We start from the raw sequence: 17806 nt of genomic DNA on the forward strand, positions 1-17806 counted from the left end.
GCTGATTGAAGCCAATAATGGAGAACAGTTGAAAGTGTGTATATTCAGAAACAACACCTAGCTGCTGCATTCTTATAATGCAGCACTGGTTTAATGAGCACAAATTCTCATACTGAGAACCTAGAATTGAGAAATAGAATGCGACATTTAAAGAAAACTGAACAAACAAGATAGTGACTTGTCCACTTCAAGAAAAATGTGTTTGCATCTTATATCTAAGCATGAAAGCCTTTCACTTGTCATTATTAAAAATAATTATTATTTTCGAGCACCAGCAGTGGAAATCTTGTTTTGATCCTCATCTCTATTTTTCTTGCTGAAGACTAATAAACTTTGGAATTCAGCAGCACAATAGCCCTATATTAAACCTGGAGATGAGGTAAACTCTGCAAGCTGGATTGTTTTTCTTTTTATAGAAAACTAATAAGCTGCATTCCTGCATTGTAGTTGTAAAGGGCTTAACCATTATAAAAGATCTTGTGAAAGAAAGCGCTTTGTGACTTGAAACAGGAATGAAGAATGGTGCCGTTTACAGGGTATCACACTTTCTTCTGAGTTATCAAGAGCATTGATTTTCCAATATACTCCTTTGCGTTGCTTTAGAAAGGTTTTTTGTGTGTTCTTGATACTTCCTGTTGTTGATAATCTTCCAGTATTATCCCATCTTCCCTCCTAGCCCATTTTCTCCCACTTGGAATCTTACATTATGCACAGCCAAAGAGGCAAAGTCCCAGGCTCACGACACTGGGGAGAGGAAAAGAAAAACCACAGGGCACTGTTTCTGTGAACATGCTGCCTTTGCCATTGACTGGGGCCCCTTTTTGAAAGACTTTTTCATGGCTTCAGTTTCAAGTCCTTTGTAATCAATTCATAAGCATGAGAAGATATATAGGTATCATGTGTTTCTCTGATGAATTTAACACCCCATCAGCATGGGTTTATTTTCACTTGCATCTTACATCAAACAGTTGTTCGTATCAATGTATCTGAATGCTCCTTCAGTTCACTCCACTTTGCAAAAATGTGTCCCATAGGAGATACGAGACTGAGAGAAATGCAGCTGTGAGTCTCTCTGTGTTTGGGGAACACACAGGCAAGCACGATGCTGAAGATGATTGTAAGTGCTATGGAGGAAATATAAGGAAAAAACCCAAAGCTGAGTAGAAGACATTGAAGGCTCAGCTGCTGAATTTCAGAGTAGCAGCAGGCCAGGCTTTAACCCTCCTGTTAATCCCTTATGGTAGCTCAGCTCTGGGCTCAAAATCAGTCACAATTTTAAAATATCTTTGTGTTCAAAGGCTGAAATTTTTCTTTTCAAAAAGCAAACAAAACATAAAATGAGCATTTTGTATTGAAATTCTGTTTTCTGACTTGAATATTATAAATAGACTTTGGAATTGGAAGGTATTAATTTGCCTTTATGAAATAATAAAACGCCACTTCTAATAATGCTGCATAATAACAAAGGAAACATGATAGCACAAACAGATGACTGCTCTTCTGAAGGGTATATTTTCCTGTGTACATGTTCCCCTTTTGTAAACAAACACAATCAAAAGATACAGGATCTTCTAAATAAATGGTGCAAATGCTTCCTGCAAGCGCTGCATCCTGAGTAGCTTTCTTAGTGCTAAAACAATGCAGTCAAATACCATTGATTTCCATCTTTTTAGTCTCTCGGAGGATTATCTTAAACATTGCTTTGCAAGAGCCAAGGCATTATGGTAGTTTACTGAAAAGAACTCCGTAGCAGACATATTTCCATTTTGTTTTCTAACCAGCATGGACACAGAAAATCTCCACGTCTCTGATGCAGGATCAGTCAAAGCCTGACAGAGGGAAATGCCATGTCCTTCTTTGTTAGGTTTTGGATCAGGTCAGCTGTCCCCAGAAAAGTAAATGAACGTAACTGGCTGTTCCTTGTTGCTAACAGAACTTCAGGAGGAGCCATAGGAGAACGTGACAAGTCATGTTAAATGGGAGAGTGGTTTTCTCCTGTGATTTGGTAAAATCTTCTTCATAAATCATTTGCATCTCTGTTCCCTCCATGAATTCACCATGTTCTGCCTTAGCTCCCAGGCTAAGGTCCAAGGCTGCCCTTCTCCCAGGCTGTGCCGTTTCAAGTATCAGTCCCATTTCCTGATTCCTCACCCAATCCAACTCCCAGAATCCTGCCACATGCAATGGAGAAAGAATCAAAAGACTGAGCATTTCCCTTCCTCAGTTACCATCCAGAGGACCGTGTGTCTGTTAAGTGTTAAATGAAAGAGAGTCAGTGACATCTGTCTCTTAATTAAAGCGGACAGTTGGAGCTGGATATACCCACAAGACTTCGTTATAATAGAGGCAGCCAGAAGAAGTGGTATCAACAGACTCATTAGAAACCACACAAAGAAGGTGTTAATTAGAGAACGTGTGATCTTACCATCACACCAGTTTGGGAAAAGAAGAGGTGAATGATATGGAGATGAACTGCCAGCAGTAGAATATATCATAATTACTGCGCACGTTGCACTGGCATTAATGGCAGTAGTGTAGCAAGGTGGGATGCTGGTTAATTCACATTAGTGTCAGTCAGGCAGTTAAAGCCTTAAAAACTAAATGAGGAAGTCTAATTGCCTGTTCTGAATCAAATAATATGCACTTTATTACCAAATTCCACCATTAACAGCCTGAAAAGCCACTTGCGGCTGATGAGAGAAGGATTAGCTGAGCTGTCAGATGTCAGGAGGAAGAACCGGGCCTGGCAGCGGTGTGGCAGCACTGCAGAGTGCGGGGCTGAACACACACATCTGATCACTGAGCTGCAAAGCCCAGAAGCAGAAGTCATGCTCAGGTTGAGGATAAGCAGCAGGCACATGGCTTCAGTGCCTGATAGTGATTCCAAAGAGGTTTGAACCAGGAAAAGCAAGGCAGCCAATCTTGATTTAAGAAGAACAGAGATCTCATGTGAGAGCAAGCTGCAGAGTTGAGATGTGATGTGATCAGGAGCTTTCAGGATAAAGATTTAAGATGCAGGTCTTCTTTTGTCAGCGTACAGGCAGAATGTTTTCCTATTGTATATGTAACCTTAATTGTCTTTTTTGATTCAAAGCTGATGACAAACTTTGCTTTTATGTGCCTCAGAAATACCAAAATATCTGAGTTCTTGGCACAAACACCTTTCCTTGTGAAGAAAGCATTGGCTGTCTGCAGAAACACATTCCAGATGGACCACTGTTTTGCACAATCCCCAGCAATAAGGCAGTCTTAAAGGCCAGCCACTGAAATGATTTCTGGCAAGCTGTGTTACACACTAGCATCTAACATGTAGGCAGTGCTGTCCTGCTGTTGGGTCCATCGTTGTTGGTAACACTGCAGTTCAAGTGGCAGGAACTCATTGCTGCAGTCTGGTTATCAGTCTGGGTGTCACCATGTGTATGCACATTCAGGCTGGAGACTTCCAAGTTTTTCTATTCCCCTTTTTATTTTAGAAGCACAGGGGTGGAACTAAGTTAACTCACCGAACCTAGCTGTTTTGCTTTTAATTTAAAGCAGAAGAGATAGAAAAGATTGACCTGGAGAATATAAACCAGCAAAGTAGGACCTGGCATGATTAATCTCTCATGACCTCAGTATGGAGCAGTAGTTGGTCCACCCAACTCAGAGCAGCAATGTGGGTGCTCACAGACTATGGCATCTCCACTTTCTAAACAAGCTCCGTACAGTCAAAATTTAGTCTTACTTTGGCTACATCTGAAAAAAAAAGAGCAAAGTTGATTTGTTACAGTGGAAGAGCAGAGCTATAGTCCTCCAGAGATAATTACTTTGAAGATAACTATGGTTGAAAAAAAGGGCCATCAAAACCCTTACACTTATTTTTTGTGGGCTTTTTAAATAAATATTCTCATCCCAGCAAGTGCAATCCAGCGGCCTCAGAACACAACACCAGAAATGCTACAGTAGGCAGACGTGGAATAGTCTTGCCCAAGAGAATTTCCTTTTAACCTTTTAATGCTTAAATTTGACACCTGCTGGGAAACTACTTTGAGTCAAACTGTTGGCAGAACAAACTTTTAATTTGTGACCCCAGTCACAGACATGCTGATGTACCTCCAGGTAACTGCGCTCAGCTCAGCTCCAAACACCAGCCAACTTGAAATCAGAGCTGCCTGCAGGTCTGTCAGAACGGATGTGGGTGTATGGCCTCTGATCCTTTTAACCTTCACTAATCTTCATGAGCACAGTCTGAGGAGGTACAAAGCACCCCAGCTCTAATGCTGTTCTGCTGTGCGCATGCTGCTGGTCTCACTGCCACATCAAGTCTCTCAGTGCAGTGATTGCTATTCCTAATCAGAGCAGGCATCCCAGGGAAATGCAGTGACTTCCTCCTGGGCAATGTGAAGCCATTAGTGGGTTCAGACCATCTTGCCCTTCTTTAATTACACTCCAAGGAGAAGACTGAGCTGGCAGGGTAGCTGAAGGCTGCGGTGACCCAATAAGGACTCCAGGCATGAAGGCTTCTTTTTAATATTTCATGTGAAATCCTCACAGCAGCCTGCAGCAGGAAGGGGCTTTGGTTTCACTCGGTGCACACATGCTATGCCTTTTATTCATTGCTATGGAAATATCCATTTCCAAGGCTGTCATACAGAATCATCAAATGTGTATTAAATGGTTGAGGTCCAGCAGCTCTTCCCAGGCGAGGTGACTGAGCTCAATACAGACATAATGCCAAGCCCTCCCTTTACCCCTCAGGCAGGTTTGGTGGCAGCATCGCATGGAACAGCAGCTGTGTCTGGGTGGTTAATGAAGACCACAGCAGTAACGGAGTGCAGCCCACTGTACCGTGCAGGGATGCTTTTGGCTCAGGGCTCAGTGTGGTTGGGTTGGAGCATTCTCCTCACCCTGTTAGTGCAGCAGTGATTTGGTGCTGCCAGGAGCAGAGAGAAGTGCTCTGCAGAGCTTCTTCCCCCCAGAAGGGCATACTCTGTGTACACACCGAGCTCTGCAGCTCTGCTTGTGCAGAAAGGTCTGGCTGGCTCCAGCCCGGCACTCACCTGGCTGTGTTGATGGGGAAGAGGCACAACATGAGTAGTTTCCAGTGGTAACACAGTTTTGCTAATAGTGTCTCTTTAGAACCTGTGATGATTTGATGTTATTCAGACATACTTCAGCATTTATTCTTTTTATACATGTGATTTACTTCTTGCTCTTAAAAAGGATGGTTGCAAGGCTCATATGTTTAGTAGACATAAGGCTGAGGGGGGAAGAACGGAGTGAGAGGAAAATAATAATAAGAAGAAAGCGAATGGAATATTAAAAATCAGGTTCATACCAAGGTTTGTGCTATTCATTTCAGCCAGAAGTTCTGCTTACAAATCAATGTTCTCAAGAAATTTGATAGGCTGAAAAGCCAGAAGTCATTTCCTACAAAAAGAAGTTTTAGTAAAGCAATTAGGAAGCATTCATAGCTAGAGAGAAATTTCATTGTGCCTTGCCTATGACTATTGCCAGAAAAATCCAATGAGTTTGCATCTAGTATTGCAAAACTCAGATCGAGATGTTGAATAAGGCAAACCTGCCGTCAGATTTTCGGGCTTTGCACACATCTGCTGTGCAGTGTGAGTGTACTGATAAATTGGAAGCCCCAAAAGAGAACTCTCAGGGTTCCTGACCGCCTGGCAGCCACCATCTCAAACTGAAGTGCCTTGCTTTGTCATGTGTTACTTTTTACTTGATCATTTAATCCTTGCTGTTCTTAAACACCGACATGCTGAAAGCATGCTTGTGCTATGGGGAGAGATACAATATCACACTGATAGCTGAACTAATGAGGGGCCTTTCAGTTTTAGCATTTTTGTAAGTGCCAATAAGCCCACAGAAATGGGAGAAGCAAACCTACAATAAACTGGCCTTTTCTTCTTTACTGAAGTAAATACATAATGTAATACAAAAAACTTTCTTTCAAATAGAAAATGTGCTTGTTCTTTTTATGGACTGTAAAATCATTTCAAAATTACCTTTGCCTAATGTCTAACAAAATAATTATTCTGAAGTGAGGAAGCAGAATATTTCAGCCACTCATAGCAGAGAAATAAGGAACTGTGAAAGCCACGATGCGTTACACACAGCATTCAGACCAGAAACTCAGAAAACAAATGACCGTGTTTAAAGACCTTTCTCTGCTTAGGAAGTGAAATTTGGTTCATCTCAGAAAAGGTCATTGCTTTCTTTAGACTAAGTAATCCTTCTTAATGAACACAGTGTTATTTAAGGAAAGATGAGATGTTGTTATCTCTGGCGTATATGAATGCAGCCCCAGAGAGCATGATGCATTTGTTTACAGCTGTTGCCAGCTTTGCAGGCTGTGGGCATAGGCTTGCTTCCAATTAATACTCTGGCAAAATGTTGATGTTTTTAAATTCAAGAATAGATATAATTGTACATTATGTTTTACGTTAGCAATTGGAGATATAGAGGTGATACAGTTTAGTGCTTTTCTAGCAGCACAGCCACTGTTTTGAAGGAGTCTGCAGTGAAGTTTTGGAATGGTGTGATTAATCTCTGCTGTCCTGTAGCCCAAGGCTTTGGTGGCAACACCTGTAATTGGCACTAAACAGCAAGCAGTGACCCTTGAAGCCAGCAGGCTGCATGCACCTCTAGATGTCTGTCACACACAAGAAATTCATTAAAAAGTGACAAAACAATATCCAGAAATTAGAAAAGCTTGATATTTTTCCTGTTAGAATAAAGACAATGAGATGAAATAGTAAATAGAATTGTAATCACTGTTTAAAAATGCAGAGGTAATTTGGAATGTTTCTATTGTAAATAGAAGCTTAGGTGAGTAAGAACTTTCAAGTGTAATTAACATTTTCTCCTGATAAGCTTCATAGTGTCTTTTCCCTCTTATTTTCTTCTGCCTTTTATTTTCTCAGCTTGATTTCCAAATACACTCCTACAGAGAAAAGTAACAGCAGTAACTGCTAACTTCACACTTGTAGATGGGTGATTGATCCCGCACGGAACTTCTTCCTCTTCTGGTCTCTGCTCCCTGAGCTCTGAACTTCTGCTGATCCCTCCAGTGATCCTTTGATGAAGTCTGTCCGTAAAACTTCTGAAAGTTTAGCTTTACATGGGGATGGTGAAGCAGGGTGAAACTGAGACTGTCTAGGAAGGGATTGAGGAAAAAGGAGGATTAATAAATGTGCTTTGGGGCTTTGCTTTCAGAAGGAAATCAATCCTATACTAGTTGCTATTGAAAGTTTTCTTTAATAGACTGATTCAGATCTCACGGGTTATTCAGACTATTTCTTCTGATTTCAGTAGCTTTCGGGTCAGGTTCAAGGACAAAGTTCTGCCTTAAAATTGCTTGAAATGAAAGGAACTGTGGCTCTTCAACATCACTGTTAGCTACAAAGAGCAGGTGAATGTGTGGGTCAGAAGCTGTCACCTTCAAAACAGGGAACGAGAGGTGAGTCAGTCTGATGATGAGCATAATGAATAGAGCACCTTTCGGCAGGGCTGTGAACCAAAAGGGAACAGAAAACTAAAATGGGTTCTTGATGGGGCATGTGTATAGGCTGTTTCAGAAGGAGACTGGAAAAGGAAAGTGAATAGGAAAATGGACAAAGTGAAACGGAGAGTCATACTGAAATGGGGGCAGAGCATCTTGCATCTTTCTTGGCTTCCCATGCTGACAAATGGTTTGTGTAGTCAAGAAAAGTGTTCAAAAGCACAAATAGAAGTGCCTCTCATTGTCATCTCATAAGGTTTTTGAAGTCACCATTGTTTAAAGAGAGTCTCCCACCATCTTATAAGAAATAAAAACTGTTTACCTGAAGTCTACTAAAAACAAGAGTCTCCCCATTAATTTCCATGTTTTCTACTGAGCTCTAATAAAACACAAGTGTGCCGTGGCAATTTACTTACGTGAAGCTATCAGTCAGTGTTCATACCATCAGACTACATTTCATGAGCTGGGAGATGCATCACCCAGAATGCCCAAAAGCACCTTCAGCTGAATCAGCTTCTGCTACATAATTATAGTAAACCTGCTGATCAGTGTTGTGTGTGTTTTTAATGCCTTCATAGCGAGACTCCTGATCTCTTGCTATTAATGCTGCTCATTGTTTTGCTTCTCTCTGCAATCAAGTAAGTGAAAGTGTGCGGGCCCTTCCTGCTTACCTCTTGCCCACACAGCTGATTATTCCTTAACTATGGAAAGCAAATAGAGGGTTCTGCTCCTTCTGTTTATTTATTTATTTTTACCTTTATTGAAAGAAAGGAAGGAAAATGTCAACACCAGGAGGTGGGCTAAGGGAGAACAGAGCCACAGTCTTTATTAATGCAGTCCCTAGTAATAAGCCTTCATAAATCTTTTTAAATATTGAAATCTAACGAGCAGCATTTCACCAGTAAGAGCTCATTATCCACTTGTCATGAAAATGCACTTAGGGGTCTAATCCTCTGTGCTCAGCCCTTACCAGAACTTGGCTTCAGCTCCCTGCCTTCCCCACTGCACGGTGCTATGTGTCTGTTGACCCCACCACGTCACGTCTGTGCAGCCCCAGCATCACAGCAGGGTGTTCAGCACGGCTGTTACAGAGGTTTCTTTGAGGGGTGGATTTCCAGGCTGTAAATCAGAAATTAATTTGAAGGCAAATGTATCTGAGCTCCTAGGGCAGTGCTGAATTCTGTTTAACTGTGTGCAAATCAAACTGAAAGGTGCCCATAGCCAAAGACCTTAAGGGCCATTTCAGTAGCTTCCAAATATTCAAAAACAAATGAATAGATAAAGAATAAGATGTTTTTTCCCTTACAGATTCTAATTTATTGAATTTATTGAATCACAAATCTAACTAATTTTGACAGAAACCTCCAGCTTACAACCTCGCCTGTCATTACAGTGGTGCAATCCCTGTACCTCAATATGAATAGCACTTTACCTAGAATTTTAGCTGAAAATCAGCTTTGACCTTCAAAATACTTTATGAGAGCTGGCAGTTCTCATGGGGGCCAGGTTCTAAAAAGCAGAGAGGCAGTCTCCTACATTTCTCCATTAAAATCCCACCGGGTTCTTGTGGGTGCAGAGGCTCTGAAAAGGATCAGAGCCATGCTTGGTGTAACCAATCATAAGTACAGCATTTTAAAAAGTGTGCAAAAGCTACAGCTGTTCATCACACGTGAGCTTGCAATTATCCCTCTTACAGTAGCTATAGGACAATCATGATCTGCACAGTACGTCACACACAACAAATGCCACTCCGACTTCCCTAATGAATGCAAATCCTAATAATCCAATACATGTCAGAATACAATCACTGGCTCCTAATCCTGTCTGTCTGCCATTTTGACTCCTTCACTTCAGATCCCAATTTGTAGTAAAACTCCTATTTGGAAGCTGCTGTGGCTTCTGATACTGTTTGTATCGTGGCAACTTGGTAAAAGGAGTAGTGCCTTCTAGGGAATTGATGTAATCAAAAAACAGCCATTAGGCTGGTTTTGAAATTGAAAATTAATCTATATTCACTTTCCCTGTTGTCAAGTTAGCTAGATTCTGCTAGCAAGGGGAGTAACTGCAACCATGACCAGCAGCTCAGATGCATGCAGACCTAAAAAGAGGATGGTCCCCAGCAATGAAGTATAATTTATTGATTTCAGAACAATAAGAGACCTGATTTAATTGTTGGCTTTGCCCTAATTTTACTATGTTACACACGGAGCACGGTAATACGCATTTAGAAAATGTCTAGGTCAAATAAGAGCTTCTTCTCTATTTTCAGAAGTGACATGGAAAGTAGGAGTTTAGCTCAGCAACTTCCAGTAGGTTTGGAAATAGCACTACTTTTCTTAAATGAAATTAAGTATACTATTTTAAGATACTTTAGTACTCAAGTTCAGTTGTCAAAGTAGCAGCTTACTTTTTGTTCATGTAGGATTATGTGTTGTTGCACTTGCTGATCTTGAATTAAACAGGTAGATTCAGTTCAACAGCAGGTCACTGTCATCTAGTTTCAAGTGAAATAAGGTAATTTGGCTTTCCAAAAGAAATACTGATTGTTTTCTGAAAAGCAGTTGATTCAGCAGAAACTGTTTTTATTCTAAAATTATTAGAAAAACAAATTCTCATTTTGTGCTTCCATAGGAACTGTACAAATTTTACTGTTCAAATAAGGTTATGGGTATTGCCAAGCTGGCTTTAAAGGACAGCTATTTGGATGCTGAGCATAGTAAAATTACAGTAGCTATTTAGATACTGAGAAGCAGAGCAAATTACACCATGCAGAGGGGAGACTTGGCAGTATAGGCATAGTCTGTCTTTTAGGCTGTATTTGAAAATGTGCAAAATTACCTGAAGACTTCAAGCTGCATCAGGGAGGCTTTCAAAAGAGCCTGGGTGCTTTGTTTTGTTTGATTTCAGTGTGCCCTGGTGCTCCACAGTTCCTCCTGGTGAAGTATCAGCATCTCTCTGAACTGCCTCTTGGAGATCCCATCAGTAAAATGGGAACTGTTATTATTTTCTTACTTTGCAGAAATTTTTAATTGCTTTGAAGTTAAGTCATGAAGTGATGCTGTATTATCGAAGCAAATAGCTTAAATGACCTAATGCAGAAAATGACAACTTGCCTAAATAGTAGAACATGAGGGTAAATGATGACTGATGTGATATCAAATAGCATTTGCAATTCTCTGATAAAGTAGCAGACAATACTTGAGATAAACCAGTAGGATCGTGTTCAAGCATCTCATACATGTCTGTTAAACAAGTGCTTACAATATGTTTTGTCTTTTAACACTGCAAATGTATAAGTTTAATTTCAAAATGATTCTCCAGAGAAGTAAAATACTTCTTATTTTAGATGATATTTTTAAATATCCTGTGAGATGAAAAAAGCAGTGCTGCTAACACGCATTTGATGTAAGAATACCTTAGTTAAAACATATTGGTATTGCTGCCTCATTTGTGAAGTCCAGATATTCTCCAAGCCATTGTGGAGAAATGTGTTTTTCTGATCCTTATTATTAGTGATGAGAAGATGCCTGAAATTCCTGAGATTTTGATAAGAGCTTCTATCAGCACAGTCTTCTTTCCTTTCAAGTTTAAGAAACTCCAATTATTTTAGGAAACTAGGAACAATTAAGAATTCAGTGGAAATGTATTTTCCAACCATCTCTGCCCAGAGCCAGTGCTGTTAGGGCAGGAGGTGGCTCACATCTGCAGTACCAGCAGGTCTGATCCATCCCACAGCACTGCCCCTCAGCTCCAGGTTGAGGAAGAGCAGGGAACGTCCCCTTGTGTTTAACTTACCTGGCATTTTTCTCTGTTCATTTCCCTTACCTTTTTTTTGGCTGTTGTTCCTTTTCTCAAATGTTCTCTCCTTCAGCCCATCAAAACTTTCACTCAGAAGTTTTTCAAAAGATTAGCACTCCCAGCAAACTCTGGAACTGTCAGTTCCTATTATTGCACTCCTGATCTTCATTATCTAGACTTCATTGCGATAACAATGTCAATAGTGAATCATTATGTGTGCACTCAATTGAGCACTTTACGCTTGAAGTGAAAGCCAGGAGACAGCTCTATGCGTTGCAAGAGGAAAGCAGTGCTTCTGGGCTTTGTATTTTCTCACCAGACTCCAAGGGCTGAAACATAGCATTTCAAATGTATTACCATGCAAGTGGCATAGCAGTGATGATGAAATAATCTTACACTAATATTCAGTCATTAGTGGTCAATAACTGTTACCTCATTTAGCTGTTGTTGGTTGCACGCCACTGGTTTATTCTTATGAATTCTGATGGACTTCTTATGCTAAATAGGTTAATCTTTCTTCCCAGCTGAAAAATATGAAGGTAGGTGCAAAAGTCCCCAAAGCAAGAAGAATTACTGGGAAAAAATTACAGAAGTGTAAATCATGAAAGTAATATTGAACTTTAGGAGACAGCATACAATAATATGACACTTTATTCCACTGCAGCCTGAGGTTTATATATACTACTGTCACTTCCTTACTGTTCTCCACCACTAGTAATTTTCTTTCAATCTAATTTTTATTTCCCAAGGGTTTGCCAAGGTTAAAAGTGCTAGAAAACCAATGACTATTCACTTGCCAAAGGACAATAAATTAAATTAACCGTTGTTGGTAGCCAAGTAAGGTCAGAACTATTTATATGTAAATAGGTGAAAAACCCTGATGGCATAGTATATGATTATTAGCAGCTCATCGCAGACTCCGTATCGAAAATTAAAAACACTGGAAACACAATGTGTTTTCTCCCAGATCTGCCTGCTGTTTCCCAGAAAATCATTGGGATTTCTGCTTTCATAGTATCTTGTTACTAGTGGCCTTCCGATGCATTAAAAGACTAATTATTCAAGGTCAAACTTGATGGGATCTTTTTACTAAAACCTGTCTTATTTCAATTTTATCTCCTCATAATCACCATAGTAGTGATTTCCAATTGGTGGTACCAGTGTGGGTAATTCATGTGTCATATTGTTCTTCTGTTCTATGGGAAATGAGTGCAACTGCGAGTAGTATCTGTTAAGCTCGGGCCATACCCCCCAGTAACCTTATCCCACATGCTCTTTCTGGGGATCAAGTAATAACAGTTCACTTCTTAGTATCACCTCTGCATGCCACACTGTTTTCTCGCAAGACCCTTTGGAGTTCAAGTATAGTAGGAACTTGGCATTCTCCAGGATCCCTAAGATAGCAGCTGGAATTGCACCCTGTCAAACACAAAAACATCAGTGTCCTGGGGACCACTGACACCTCAGTGTCCATACTGCAGTCCCAAAGAATTAGTCACATCTGTGCAGCCTGCTTAAGGCATTTTAGGAGCTTTGCTTGGGTGTCAAAAGCAAAAGCAGCATATAAGGAAAGAGAAAGAACAAAGCCCAAGGGCTCCCAGTGCCCTGAGCAAGGAGGGTGCTCAAGGCACATTTTTGCTGCGTTCTTCCACTGTAAACCTTATCGCAACTCTTTCTGAAGCACAGGGCAGGACTTGGCCGTTGGTGCTAACGGGAAAACAGTATCTTCATGAGCACAGTGAAGATTCTGGTAAACTTGCCTGCCTATCAGTATTGTGTGCACTCTGATTCCAAAAGATTTTCTCTGTAAGAGAACAACCTGGCATGAAAGAGAATCAGCACAGATTCCCATGAGCAGCAGTGACATACATGCCATAACAGCACTGTTGTAATGCCCAAGGGATGAGTGATGCAGTGAGCTCTGCTGAGGTGCCTCTCTTCAGTGCTCTGTAGCTTCTAGTTTTAAACAATTACTGAAAGAAGGATTATTACTTGGAATTCTGCAATTACTGTCCTGGATAGGTACAGATTAAATAACAAAGAGTTCTTTTTTAATTAAGACCATAGGCCACAAGCCAATTTTTCTTTTTCCAAGTGGTATTAAATCAGCAGGTAGCTCAGATGCTGGATGTTTGCAGTTTGGGCTGCTTCATCACTTTAAGCTACTTGTCTAAGGAGCATTCAAGATGAACAGTCAAACACTCAAATTCCCACATGTGGATCAGTCTTAAAGCACCACTAAGGTATATCTAGTGAGGCTGCTTACATTATTTGCTGCCCAAATAAGTTAGGAAGCATCGCTCTAAGATATTCCCTGGGATAATGGGACCAAGAGTAATCAATCCCAGCATGCTGAATATTAGTGCTAAAAGCTAGCTTTCTGTCTGAGGATTTATATTCCACATGGTTTTTTTGTTGGCTTTCACTAGAATAACATCCTCCTTCAGGAAACTTTACATACCTAAATAATTCTGTTAGTTCATTTCAAAAGGGCCTCTTATTCTGATGGAAATAAGATACTGTGAGATATCATGTATACAGTGAGATGCTGAGAGAATTGGAAAGGGAACACAAGGCTTAACTTTCCCCCTTTTTTTTATTTATTTTTTTACGGTAGTGATAACCTCTACCTGAGTAAATGTGTTGTAACTCAGGAAGGTATGGACTATGCACATATACATTACTGTCTTGAACAATTAATGTTTTCATGAAACCTTAAAGCAGCAAGCAGAGATTCTGTTGTATGTTATATATGTGTTTTTTTCAGTAAAACCAGGGATCTGGCCAGTGATCTCTGAGCAGTGGTATTCAGCAATCTACTTTCTTGTTAATTCCTGACAAACACGTGTGTATGTTCACTTCTTGCAAATTTGTTAGAACATAACATTCTTAAGAGAAAAACTCAGTCTAGAACTTTCTCATTTGCATAATTAAATAGATTTATAGAGAATGAATGCTTCTTTCCAGATGGTTAGCTTTGCTGTCATTTAATACTAACTCTGTTCTGCTCATTAAAATTATAACATTAGGCATTAAACTCGATCTTTTGTGAATAATACTAAAATTAAGCATGCTATCCAAAGTGTAAATTTGCCAGTTCCACTGTAATGTGTCTTTTTAACTTATATTCAAAGGTGGAAACACATATTTGATAAGCAATTCTGAAAAGATTTACAAATAGTTATAGTGCATATTTGATCAGACAGGTATATTCTCTTTACAACTGAATCATTTTGATGATTGACTTCTTCAATGTTAAGGATATTAAACTATCAGAAAATTGTACCTATCAGAACTATGAGAAAAAGTACCAAATATTTAGAGAAATACCTAATTACAGTCCTACCAGCTTTGAATTGACATCATTACACAACAGTCTCAACTTCAATAAAAATATCTCCCTTAAAAACAGAAACTGCAACTATCAAATATTCATTATTCTTCCATTAAAAGAGAGCTAAAACATGTCTCTGATGAAAACTGTTAAATTGTTTTGTTCGTATGAATAGGAAGAGATTGTTTACTGGCAGCCCTATGGGCAAATTCATACAGAAACTATTCAAACATCACATCAATATGATTTAATTATGGTTAAGCATGCCCCAAAGAAGTAAATGAGACAGAGAAATAGCAGCACCAGCACATCCTCGTGTTCAGCTCTAATACTCTGTTATTTAACACAGAGATATGTGGAAGTTTATGCAAGTTAACAGGTGCATTTTGGGATGCTTGGGCTTTGCATGGTAGATGTCATTATAGTCCTTGGCACACCATTCCAGGGCACCACACATCAGCACCTCTCTCTTTGTAAACAAATGCTTATTTTTGCTTGTGAACTCCAATGAGAAAATAAACACATTCAGCTTATTAATGTTCCTGTTGAACATCTAACTCTGTAACCATATGCCTAAGTGCTGACCTTTTTGTTTGTGCTTAACCTCATTCAACTTATGTCTGATTTAAGATCGCACTTCAGTTTAATTGTCTTTAATTAGATTATACTGCAGCTTATTAAGACACCACAAGGCAATTGGGCAGTTGGTAGGGGTTTCCTCTCGTCAGCAGCGTGCATGTGGCAGCAGGCTGTGGAGCTGCGTGTGTAGGTTGCATTTAAGTGAGTTAATGCTGTGGTGTTTGGTGGTTAGCCTGGTTGGTGGTAACTGCTTTTCTCTGTAGCATTACTGGAGCTGCTATCTTTGGTGACTCTAAGTTATTGCAATCTCCCCAGCAGTCTACTGCATATAACTAAATAATAACAAATGTGATGCAAAGAACTCATTAATTGTATCTGCTTAGTATTTTGGGTCCCTGTATTGTGAAATCTCCACGTGCAGAGGATTTATGCCCTAAGTGATGCAGAGGAACAGCGATGTCAGGTCTCTCATTCCTAATTTGTAGAGGGGTATTGACTGAGTATTAGCCCCTTATAATTCAACTTGGATGAGACTAGTTCTCTTAAGCCATCGTAGCTTTAGGTATTTACAAGCACATCGGGACGCTTGCAGCATCGTAACGCTATTAGCAGTGCCAATATAACACGTCTCAATGGTATTAGGACTGGCTGCTTACAGTCAATGACATTTCCATTAAAACACATGCCAGTCCACACACTAATGCTTGAAGAAGCCTGTGTGTACACAGCAGGCATCGATTTCACATAAAGTGTCCCTCAGTTCACCATACCCTGAGGTTAAAATTGAAACACAATGAATACAGCTATAAAACAGGATCTTTAATGTATTAGTGTTCTATAAGATAGGTGTATTTTCTTCCTAAGTTCTGTTTGGTCAAACAGCTATCTGACTGCGCCATGAAATGTACTGTGTGAGATTCTGCTATGATTCTATCATATAAAACTGATATCTTAGTCATTGTGGAAGTGATGGCTAAACAGGTTTTTTAAAAAAAGAAGCAAAAAGCTAATTAGCAGTAAATCTGTACGTCTTAGGCATTTAATTCATTAATCATAAATGAGCCTAGATGAAAATGAACTATAGTGTCTTTGGAAGAGGATGTTTTGGGAGGAATTCTCTTTGGATATTTTTCTTTCAAAGCATCTTTGGGTTTCCCACAGCATATCTTGGTAGCAAAGTCCTGCAGTTTTTCTTTGCCTGAGTCATATCATGCTGTGCACTGGTTGTGCAAGGCACATATATAAATAGAATGGCAATAAAATATTTTAATTGGAAGAACAGCAATTAAATTATTATTAAAATAGCTATGGATTTTTTTTGTCCTTAGGATAATTGTCTCTGCTGTTGCTGCAGGCCAATAGGTGGCCTTCAGAAATCTGCCCAGAGGAGAATATTTTCTTGCTTTGCTGTGTCACTACACAAACATTCAGATCCCTTGCTATAAGGGTCTGTAAAACTGCACAGGTTAGATGTCATTTTTCTGTAAAACTTACAGTTGCCAGAGTCATATTAATGAACAAGAAAAATTGCCCTTGTCTGTATGTTCTGTTGTTAATATTGTGAAATCTTTGGTGATCATGGGATAGCAAGCAGATTTTTGCCTAAATAATTCCTTTGAAAGGGAGATTGTAGACTGAAAATTCCCTGAGATGTTTTTCAGTAGTAAAATGAATGACTGAAGAACACTTATAAACTAGGAACGCTCATTTCAATGACTGCATTTCTTCAGTTATTTAACAAATTAAGATACTCTCCGCCCTGGGTGTTGGTGATTGGTATATCACAAGTTTTGTTTTCCATACCATAATGTCACACTGTCGCAGACAGAGGAGGTTATTCCAGTCTGATACCTGCTGTCTCTTCCTGCAAAACTTAACATTTATTTAAAAGGAGAAGAATCCTTACCCACTGCTTCAGGATGACTTCGGGTAGTTGTGTGAACAGTAAAGCTGACTGATGTGACACCTGCTTCTTAGTCTTTCAATTTCATAGCCAGCACCTGAACAAGCTTAAACCTTAAAAATACTTGCAAAGAACAGAAGCTTGACTGCCTCCTTTTTTATTGTCATGTTAAATGTGAGTTTAATTTTAGTTGTTGATGGTATATCAGGTGTTATTTTCTCCTCATGCAAAATTTTAACAACTTGCTCTGGAAAATGATGCAATATTCTTGTGCTTCTTTGTTTCTTCCTCCCCAAAATGAGATACAGTTGTTCTAACAGCCTCTGGCAATTTGGAGAGGAACATGCAGGTGTAGTCTGCTTTGCACATGTTCCTGCTGTGCATAGGGGTTGTTTACTCTTAGCTGAACAAAGCTCCCAGTGTCCTTCTGGATGTCTTGAGCTGTTTAGCAGTGAAATCAGTGATTACGTTACTAGGACTTCTGTTTCTCACTACCTGTGAGCCTGAACACATAGTTTTTGAAGGGTCAGTGCCTGCTGTTGCCACCAAAGACTGGAATAAAATTTCTACAGGTATTGTTTCTTCAGTTTTGTTTCCTGCACTGATTGAGATGAAGGACTTTCCTAAACGCTCACATATCTGCTAGCAATCAGTCTCTGTAAAAGAAGGCTGCAGACTTTTTTTTCTGTATGGG

The sequence above is a fragment of the Meleagris gallopavo genome, chromosome 16 (genome assembly GCF_000146605.3).
Source record: "Meleagris gallopavo isolate NT-WF06-2002-E0010 breed Aviagen turkey brand Nicholas breeding stock chromosome 16, Turkey_5.1, whole genome shotgun sequence".
NCBI classification, from domain to species: Eukaryota; Metazoa; Chordata; class Aves; order Galliformes; family Phasianidae; genus Meleagris; species Meleagris gallopavo.